Consider the following 8,838-nt stretch of genomic DNA (forward strand, 5'->3'; position numbering starts at 1 on the left):
TACATGTATTTTAACTATGCAAGTCAGTTACAAACATATTCTTATTTACAATGATGGCCTACCGGGGGAACAGTAGGTTAACTGCCTTGTTCAGAATAACAGATTTTTACCTTGTCAGCGCAGGGATTCGATCCAGCAACCTTTCAGTTACTGGCCCAATGCTCTAACCACTAGGCTACCTACCTCCTGACATTAAACCACTGGAAATCTGTCCTTTGGTCTGATTAGTCCAAATGTGAGATTTTTGGTTAGAACCGCGTGTCTTTGTGAGACGCAGAGTAGGTGAACGGATGATCTCTGCATGTGTGGTTCCCACGGTGAAGCATGGAGGAGGAGGTGTGATGGTGTGGGGGTGCTTTGCTGGTGACACTGTCAATGCTTTATTTCGAATTCAAGGCACACTTAACCAGCATGGTTACCACAGCATTCTGCAGCGATATGCCATCCCATCTGGTTTGCTCTTAGTGGAACTATCATTTGTTTTTCAACAGAGCACTGACCTAACACACTTCCAGGCTGTGTAAGGACTATTTGACCAAGAAGGAGAGTGATAGAGGGCGGCATCAGATGACCTGGTCTCCACAATCACCTGACCTCAACCCAATTGAAATGGTTTGGGATGAATTGGACCGCAGAGTGAAGGAAAAGCAGCCAACAAGTGATCAGCACATGCGAGAACTCCTTCAAGACTGTTGGAAAAGCATTCCAGGTGAAGCTGGTTGAGAAAATGCCAATAGTGTGCAAAGCTGTCATCAATGCAAAGAGTGGCTACTTTGAAGAATCTCTAATATAAAGTATAATTTGATTTGTTTAACACTTTTTTGTTACTACATGATTCCATATGTGTTTTTTCATAGTGTTGATGTCACTATTATTCTACAATGTAGAAATGGAAAAAATAAAGAAAAACCCTTGAATGAGTAGGTTTGTACCTACTCATTCAAGGGTACTGAACTGCATGACAAAACTGAGCTGCATGACAAATAGTCTGGTTCCTTGTCAATAACTATGACCCAGAGTTTGTCTAATCCAGATGACATGGTCAGAATAACCTTCTGTCCCCATTAGTCGTACAGTACATGGGGCCTGACAGTGATAGTCTCACTTCTGATTCCCATTCAGGGAGAGGAACAACACTTCATCATGATGGCAGCTAATGAACCCAGTGAGACAGGGATCTGACACTTATTCCCTCTCTGTCCCCCTCTGTTTTCATAACCACTAATTGGAGCTGTCAATCACATCTGGGTCTCCATGACAACCGAGGGAGAACCAATGGGATGGGTGTTGTTGAATAACCCAGATATAAATCATGAATTATACAGYGGGACTTAGACTGATAATCAGTTGAGTGTGTTTTCTTGACGTGGCTGGATATTTGATGTGTGTCTATGAGAGATGTGAGTAGAACGCAGAGAATAAAAACGTAAGGAAAGATGCCAACTTTGCAGAATGTGGAATGTACTCATGATCTCAAACATGAGTAACTTCATGACTTTGTGACTCCTGTCCAAGTAGCAAACCTAGATAAACACATTAGATAAAACGGAGGTTTCTTGGCTATTCTTGCAGCGTCTATTTTAGTGATGTTCAGAAGTAGAAATGGGCCAGCCAAGACATCCAGCCACACACCTGTGACCTACCTGTTACCTCAAACTTATTTGCGATGTGACCCACATGTACAGGTAACTGTCATAATAAAGGAAACACCAACATGAAGTGTCATAATAGGGTGTTGGGCCCCACGAGCCAGAACAGCTTCACTGTGCCTTTACATAGATTCTACAAGTGTCTGGAACTCTATTGGAGAGATGTGACACCATTCTTCCATGAGAAATTCCAAATTTGTTTTGTTGATGGTGGTGGAAAATGCTGTCTCAGGCTCCACTTCATAATCTCAAATAAGTTTTCAATTGGGTTGAGATCTGGTGACTGAGACAGTCATGGCATATGGTTTACATCGTTTTCATGCTCATCAAACCATTCAGTGACCACTCATGCCRTGTTGATGGGGACATTGTCATCCTGTGGGGGCATACCCATGGTAGCCAAKATAATGGCCTGCCCAGGATACATGACCCTAAGCATGATGGGATGTTAATAGCTTAATMAACTGTGTGGAAGCACCTGCTTTCAATGCAATTTGTATCCCTCATTTACTCAAGCGTTTCCTTTATTTTGGCAGTTACATGTAGCTGGTACACCACACAATGGTTATGTAAAGCATTTTGTACAGACAAACTTACCAAACATATCTGTTGTATCACAYCCATTGTGGCAAATGCATTGTACATCTGTTTTGCAACCAGGAACATGCACTTTCTCCCCCTTTAATTGATACAGGTCTCCCCATCTCCATTACCTACCTAGTCCTAATTATATACCCCACCCTCCCCATTCACTACTTTCCTCTCACCCCTCCTCTGTGTTCCCTATATGGAGCACTAAATGGGATCAGGTCTCGTGTGGAACCCAGACGTGTGTGTGTGTGGTGTGTGTGTGTGTGTGTGTGTGTGTGTGTGTGTGTGTGTGTGTGTGTGTGTGTGTGTGTGTGAGTGTGTGAGTGTGTGAGTGAGTGATGAGGAGTGAGTGAGTGAGTGAGTGGTGAGTGAGTGAGCAGTAGAATGAGAGAGGAAAAGAGGTCAGAGGAGGGCATCTAGACTAACTGTCTTGATACACATAGCACCTGCTAAAGAGGCTCCATCCTTGACTACACCAGCATGTTTTCACAGAGACATCCCCTAAAGGAATGTTCCAGTGACAACAGCCCACAGCTCTAATCAGTAGAGGTGCTGATGATCAATTGTATCCTAAGTGCTTTGGGTATTCCCATTTTCAGCAGTAATCAGTGGGAAATTGGACCAGATACTTGGCTCTCACCATTGGGAATACTGACTAGAATAAACTGGAATGAGTTCCAATTCTCCATCAGAATCATCGGAATAGAGAAATGAGAACAGTGGAACTAGGACTGTTCCGTAATTCTCTGGTTCCATGGAGAGAGAGAGAGCTTTCTGACTGTCAGCTGTAGCGAGAGAAGAATCGTCTGTCACAACACACAAAATACTGTTCATCCTGGCTGGTATAACTATGTATCTGCTTTCAAATGACATGCAGATTGAATAGAGAGCCGATGTGGAAGGATTGTATGATGTGACTGGAGAGTCTATAGAAAGAGGAACTGACTGTCATAGGTACAGTCGGTACGGTGGTGTGTGTGTGTTCTGTGTGCTGTTGTTGTTGTGTGTGTGGTGTACCTGCATGCATGCAAACCAGTGTGTGTGTATAAGTACGTTTACGTATATGTGTCTAATAATGTGACATGAGTCAACAGGGAAATCGAGAAGTCTCGGAGGTTGAGGTGATTAATGTAGCGTGGCGTGTATGACACTCTACCTCCTCTACAGAGACTGACAGGGACAAGATAGATGGGTGTCAGGGAGATGGATGGCCTCCTGCAGGGGGCTCTCCTACCTAGGGATCCAGGAAGTGCAGACACAGGAGTGGTGGGACTAGGAGCTTTCTCACAGCGTGAATAGTTTAACATGATGAGGACAAATGAAATCAGGGACAGAAACTTTGTCTGAGTGGATGGCACCCTGTGGAGAGGAAGGTGTCTCTTCATCCTGAGCTCAGTTTCTTTCTATCATTGCTCTCGCCCTTTCTCCCTACATTCTCTCCTTTCTTTCCGCTTCCTTCCTTATTTCTTCCTTCCTTCCTCCCTTACTTCCTATTTTCTTTCCATCCTACCGTCCTTTATTCTTTCCATCACTTCTTCCCTTTGTCTTATTTTAAATGAAGGGAGGAGGGCATTTTAACTTGTGTTGCCATTTGCATGTCATTTAGACACTCAACACATATTTTAATGATCCTTTTAATCACATACACTACATACTAGCGATGGAGAAAAATACGATATCTATTACTCGACATATCGAATATTATTTTTGATGATATATCGTATCGTTTGACAATATCGCAATGTTATTTTTGCTCTGGTTGACTGTACCTGCACCAAAAATATGTTCTCCATCTTCTTTTAATAGACAATTTGTTTTCAGCACTTTTATTTCCATGACTAATCAAAACTGGTTTTCCACATGCCTCTTTCTTGTCCCTCTGCAGTAGATATATGGTGAGCAATATGTTTAGACCATGGAATCCTAATAAATCACAGTATTGAATCGCAATGCATCGTGAGAAACGTGAGACACGCAATATATATGTATCGTCACCTAAGTATCGTGATAATATTGTATCGCCTAGTATCGTGATAATATTGTATCGTGAGTCCCTGGCTATTCCCAACCCTAATACATCCATCAGTGGAGGCTGCTGAGGGAGGACGGCTCATAATAATGGCTGGAATGGATTCAATGGAATGGTATCAACCACATCAAACACGTGGTTTACATATGGTTGATACCAGTCCATTGGCTCCATTCCAGCCTTTACTATGGGCCGTCCTCCCTCAGCAGCCTCCACTGTAATACATACATGTATATATTTTCCCCATCAAATCATGGGTCACCATGACATACATTAGCTATACAAGAGAACGTGTTACCTGGAATAGATTCCATAATGATCTTCCTAGAGAAGATTCCTGGGGCTTATGGTGGAGAGACTGTATGAAGTGTCACTTGCCAGGATATAATCCAGAATTAATCCACGACGGAGCAATAAACCTTGAGTGCACATGCACAAGCCTTAAGATGCACAGATATCAGCCGAGGCCAGAATGATGCATGTTGTAAATGAACATCATGTATTCATGGGCTAGGTTTCTTGTGTAGGTTTTATGCAGGGCACTTTATTTCCAAGTGCTGTTTTCTGGTCGCACATGATGGTCATGAATAAGCATCTGTTCTGTTTGCAGAGAGTGGCTGTCAGAGAGAAAGGGGTCATGCTGGTGTGTGTTAAACAGTGCTTTTTTTCGACTCCCATTCAGGATGTGGTTCATCTATAAACTGGATTTGTATTGCTTTTTGAGAATGAGGACGTGTGCTTTTCTAGAATCGTCTCCTTCATCACAGTGCCACTTTAAATCAGAGTTTTCTAAAATTGCCCCTGATTTTATAGCTGTCCCATGTGATTAGGTTTTTTATACAGATGTAGGATCTTAATTTGAGCCAGTTTGCTAATCCTGCATCAACAGGAAATGTGAATTATTATGTGGATTAAATTAAGGGACATTTTTGTAGGGGTTGAAACATTTTGGGGAAAATCAAGTCTAAAATTTCAAAGTGAAAATTACAAACTTCAGAAGCCTTTTTAAACCTCAAATACATTACACGTTTAACATTTCCAGGAAAGTTATCCTGAAACAGGGTGACAAATTAAGACACTCCATCTGTATGCAACACTGGTGTTTTGTGTTCTATGTTGTTTGTACATTCCATGTTATTATTGTCATATGCCACTCTATTGTTGCCTCACGGTATTCCTCTCTTCTCTTCCACAGACTCACATCTCTCCAGCGGATCCTGCTACTTCCTATCAGATCAATCAACAAGACTRCCTGTCGGAGAGATTATGAGGAATAGCAGTTTCACTCCCCACGGCAGTCCYACAGGAAGTGAAAAGACACGGGGACTCTGCTAATCACCATGACAACCATACAGCTGTGACTGACTGTGTGAGGCCCCTCCCTCTTTTTCTACACCCAAGCTAAACCCATTCTCCCCTTTCTGAGGACAACCTAGCTACCCCAGTCCATCCCCCACGCTCTTTCTCCTTTAAACTCAACCTCGCTTTCCCTTATTTCAATCCCACGTTTCCTCCATCTTAACAAAACCTCCCTCTTCATTCGTCCTCCTCCTCCTTCTCTTCCCTCCATCATCATGCTCAGCAGGCTTCACACTCACTCCTCCTCTTCCTCTCCATCTACCCACACCCTCCTCATCCTTCCCTCTCTCCTCCTCTTCCTCCACCTTCCGGGCCTGGTCTGGGGGGACTGCTGGCTGATCGAGGGGGACAAGGGCTACGTGTGGCTAGCCATCTGCAGCCAGAACCAGCCTCCATATGAGACCATCCCCCAGCACATCAATAACACGGTCCACGACCTGAGGCTCAACGAGAACAAGCTCAAAATGATCCCCTACACCTCCATGTACCGCTTCACCAACCTCACGGACCTCAACCTCACCAAGAACGAGATCTCCTACATTGAGGACGGGGCCTTCGCTCAACAGGCCAACCTACAGGTACACTGGGTGGTGGGTTGGTGGGTGGGTGGGTTGATTGATTGATTGGTTGATTGATTGATTRAATCTTGACGTAATCCTTTCTGGTTCTCTCCTAGGTCCTCCAGCTGGGCTACAACAAACTGACCAACCTGACAGAAGCCATGATGAGGGGCCTGGGCCGGCTGCAGTGCCTCTTCCTCCAGCACAACCTCATTGAGGTGTGACATTGGTCGATTTTTGTTTAGTTCTGTAGTTTTTAAATATTTCAATGCTACTATTTGCTAAATCTAAATTTATATTATTCTGTATGTACAATATGATTCAGATTTGTATAAATATATTGCTTTCTGTCTCTGTATGTTCTCATCAAGGTCATTGGCAACAATGCATTGGATGAGTGCCTCAGTCTCAACAGCATTGACCTGTCATCCAATAAGCTGGCCCGCATCGACCCCTCCACCTTTACCATTTTGAATCGCCTCATGGTGTGTGAGCTGGCTGGGAACCCCTTCCATTGTGGCTGTGACTTGTACAACTTCCTCACCTGGCTGGAGGCCTTCAATAACGTCACACACACCTACGACCGGCTCCAGTGTGAGACCCCCAGGGAGATGTTTGGCTACCCACTCCTGAGTCCCATCGCGTCCGGCCACGCTGGGCACAACGCTCGGACGATTCTGTCCTCTGTCTGCCGGGATGGGGTCTTCATCCCCGGGATGACGTCTCTKCCGCCAGACTCAGATTCCTCCGGAATGGGCCCGGACATGTTTGACCGCGTGGGTCCGTACCACCAACCCACCACCTCGTCTTCCTCCACGGAGCACAGCTTCAGCCCCAGCATCAAGCTCCACCACGTGTCCCTCTTCACGGCCTCTATCATGGTCCAGATCCCCAGACCTTACAGCAAGATGTACATCCTGGTGCAGTACAATAACACATTTGTCTCTGATGTCATGAACCTGAAGCTCAAGAAGGAGATGATCACGCTGAACAAGCTCAAGCCACACACCAACTATACSTTCTGCGTGGCCTCCATCCGGACCTCCCAGCGCTACAACCACACCTGTCTCCAGTTCTCCACCCGAGCCCAGAACCCCGACGACATGCCGCCAACACCTTCCACCACCACCCACTACATAATGACCATCGTGGGCTGCATCTTCGGGATGCTCTGCATCCTGGGCCTCGTCTACTATTGTCTGAGGAAGAAGAGGAGGCGTGAGGAGAAGCAAAAGTCCATCTGTGTGAAGAAGACSATTCTAGAAATGAGGTATGGCCCGGAGGTGGCGGCGGCCGTGGGGAACGACCCGTCTGCGGTGCAGAAGCTCCAGGAGCAGGCCCAGGGTCAGGGCCACCACCAGTACCAGCACCACACACACGGGGGCAAGCTACCAATGTCTGCCTCCTCCTCGGGCATGCTTCACTCCGCCAACACCTCTTCCTCCAGACTCTCCTCCATCCCTCAGGATAAGATGCCCACCGCCTTCTCTGAGGCCATGCTGACCAGCAAAGGCAACTARATGGATGTGAGGACGGAGGGGGTGATGAGAGATGGAGGGATGGGAGGAGGACAGGGAGGGATGAGGGATGAGGATCTAAGAGAAGAGGACGGGACGGACGTGGGGGAGGATTCGGACGACGACGGGCGAGGCTCGGCCTCGGAGATCTCCACCATCGCCATGGAGGTGGATAAGGTCAACCAGATTATCAATAACTGCATCGACGCCCTGAAGCTGGACTCTGTCATGGCCGCCTCCTCCACTGCCTCTTCCGCCACTACCACCACCTCCTACCCCACCTCCCCTCCACCRACCTGCACCTCCTCCTTGACCCGTGGCCTCATCCCCCTTTCCCCCGGCATCACTGAGACCTGCCCGGGCCTGCCCTCCCCTACCACTAAGATCCCCCCTCCACCGCCACTCCCCTTCTCCGTCCCTCTCTCGGAGCGTCCYGGGATCAGCGGCGGYGGGTTTGTGTCGCCGCCCMACCGCCCGCCTCCCCCTGCGTCCGCTGTGCGCCCTGTCGTGAGGCAGATGAGCGCTGACGCTGCGGTGGTGATCAGTGCCGTGAAGAAGCAGTGTAGCACCTCGTCCTGCAACTCCATGGGACGTGACCGGGAACGAGGGACCGGAGGAGGAGGCCGGGTCTACAGCCTGGACGTCCACGAGCCCCGCAGCCCGGAAGACGGGAAATCAGATGACGTAACGCCTGTTTGTGTCTGCGTTGAGTGTATGCGTGTGTCATCGAGTGTACTGTATGTGTGTGTGTCAGTGTTTGTGTGTGTGTGTGTGTATGAGTCAGTCTAAACTCCTACACATGTTTTTGGGCGCATGTAGGGCACGCAGATAATGTGTGTGTCTGTGTTGGTGAGACAGAAACACAGTGAGATAATATACCCAGAGAGAGCGAGAGAGAGAGAGAGAGAGAGAGAGAGGAGAGAGAGAGAGAGAGAGCAATACAAAGGGGGAAAACATGGTGATTGTGAACAGAGCTGTCAAGCAGTCTCTCCCTCCTATCCCTAAGATCATCCATGCTATTGGATGGTGCACAAACATTTGCATTTCAATAGTGGCTGTCACAGTCACAGCAAGCGGAGAGGAATATAAGGAAAAACTGAAAACACTCAAGGAGGCTTTACGGTGTGAGGATG

At 47.0% G+C, this 8,838-nt stretch overlaps 1 pseudogene; it reads left to right on the forward strand.

Annotated features, from left to right (window-relative positions):
- Positions 1-5,468: 5,468 nt before the first annotated feature.
- LOC112076604 (protein phosphatase 1 regulatory subunit 29-like) overlaps positions 5,469-8,838 on the forward strand; it is a 4,561-nt pseudogene continuing 1,191 nt past the window's right edge.

The sequence above is a fragment of the Salvelinus sp. IW2-2015 genome, unplaced genomic scaffold, assembly GCF_002910315.2.
Source record: "Salvelinus sp. IW2-2015 unplaced genomic scaffold, ASM291031v2 Un_scaffold3871, whole genome shotgun sequence".
NCBI classification, from domain to species: domain Eukaryota; kingdom Metazoa; phylum Chordata; class Actinopteri; order Salmoniformes; family Salmonidae; genus Salvelinus; species Salvelinus sp. IW2-2015.